This window comes from Aplysia californica, unplaced genomic scaffold (genome assembly GCF_000002075.1).
Source record: "Aplysia californica isolate F4 #8 unplaced genomic scaffold, AplCal3.0 scaffold00405, whole genome shotgun sequence".
NCBI lineage: Eukaryota > Metazoa > Mollusca > Gastropoda > Aplysiida > Aplysiidae > Aplysia > Aplysia californica.
This window is the reverse complement of record NW_004797675.1, coordinates 569,358-571,209: the sequence shown is the minus strand read 5'-3', so window position 1 is coordinate 571,209 and position 1,852 is coordinate 569,358. Positions and strand designations below refer to the sequence as shown.

Sequence of the window (1,852 nt, the reverse complement as noted above, 5' to 3'; positions counted from 1 at the left end):
TCCCATCACACACACATATCTTTTTTTTTTCTTTCAAATCTCTGAACATATCGTACGCACTCATATGTCCCGTTTTTTTTGTGTTGTTTTTTTTTTTACAACGGCCCGCGTTCATAAAATTGAAAAGACGGGAGAACAATATGCGACATACGAAAGCGCGGTGAACGGTAGATTGCGTCGCTTTCAGGACAATGACGGAAACCCTTGTGGCAAAACCCTTATCTGTACAGCTGGATTCTTATGTATCCAGTTCATCTTTGGGCACAGAAATCTTCCTTCGGAGCGCGTTTTTATTTAGTGTGTTTGCGTATATATGTGTATGTGGCATTCTCTAACGCTCTTTTTCTTCTTTTTGAAAGGGTAGGGTAGGAGATAGAAAATACACATGTATGTATTTCACGAAGCGTGTCCTTCTTCTCAGGGCGTCTCAAGCCGTGACGTCGTAAACTTGTAGGGGAACAAACAAAAAAATTGAAACATTTTTAAACGGAGAGTCAAGCAAAAGCAGTCGGTCGCCTCGCCCAACAAATACATAAGACTTCTAGATCTGCATGAAGACTCGTGTGTCGTTCACAAGGGAAACTTTCCAAACCTCCAGGCAGGAGGGGCACCCACCCACCACACGACAGAGCCGAGTGATCGTCAGTCAATCCATCCATCCGTTGATAATTCGCCCAACAACAAGTGCGTGATTGATTCCACGGGCATCCAGATCAACAGGAGCTGTGCTGTTCTTTCTTCACGGAGACCCTTCCCCCATCGCTAGATTACCTACCTGCTGCATGATTCGGGAGTTCTGAGGTTCAATTCCTGTTCGTGTACGTGCGACTATAATTGTGAGTAGTTTACTTTGAAGCTACCTTTATTAATTTGTCTTAAGACATAACGCTCTGACGTTTTAAAGATTCCACGGACATCTAGATCAGTGGCTGTTCTTTCACTGAGACCCCCCCCCCTCCCCCCCTCTACCCATGCTAAATCATCGACGGCTGTGAACTCTTTTGGGAGGAAGAAAAACAAAACAAACAAACAGCAGAAACAAAACAACTTCATGTGCCTGCTACAGGTTTCGTAGACAGCCTGCATCGTGATTCTATAAGCGTGATGTTCAAGTTCGTGTCCTAATTATTCGATTACAACGACTTTTTACGTGAGGTGAACTCACTTTCGGTTGTGAGATCGAGTGTATCGATGATACCAACAGTGTTTGATCTCGTGAAAAATAAAAACAACGAACCAATTGAGAGGCGTGGAACCGTGGAGAAGCACCACAGGTAAAAACAATAGAGAATTGCTCGCAAGGGTCGTCATTAAGGATCAGCTTATAATGATCACCTGTTTTGTTTTACTTTTGAAGGTACATGTATTTTTGTTGTACTCTCTATAGGCTTCGGTCTTTCGTTATTTCTTTAAAAAAACAATTTTGTTTTGTTTTTGTTTGGGGTTTTTTTTTCTTTCACATGTAGGATTTTCTTAAGTAGGTGACTTTACGCCCCTGTCAACACAATGTAGATCATAGGATTCGGGACTTCCAACCCTGCTTGTTTGGCCCAACCAGGGCTGAGAGGGAAACAACATCCTAGAAGAAAGACACAGATGCTCGATAAAGATGTTTTCCCCACTTGGGAATCGAACTCGGGTCTCTTGCGTGAAAACTAACAGCCACATCACAGACGCAAGTGATTTTTCTCTTGTAGTACTGTTTTCATTTTCTGAGTGGCTTACGGCCTTCATCTTCAATATTCTGTTTGTAGCAGCTGTTCGCTGTGCTTCGTTCTTCACATTGCCAAATGCATGATTGCAATAGTGTACGTATGTGTGCTGGTTTGGGAGGGGTGGGGGGGGGAGGCGG

At 43.3% G+C, this 1,852-nt stretch overlaps 2 protein-coding genes across 2 annotated transcripts in view; one reads left to right on the top strand and one right to left on the bottom strand.

The window, feature by feature from the left end:
* The window catches only part of LOC101850269 (WD repeat-containing protein WRAP73), a 57,438-nt gene that overhangs the window by 38,197 nt on the left and 17,389 nt on the right, over window positions 1-1,852 (bottom strand). The gene's annotated exons all lie outside the window — the stretch shown is intronic.
* LOC101850024 (tumor protein 63) overlaps window positions 87-1,852 on the top strand; it is a gene marked incomplete at its 3' end in the record, with an annotated part of 29,883 nt that continues 28,117 nt past the window's right edge. Inside the window, 1 exon segment of the mRNA XM_005104120.3 lies at window positions 87-1,274.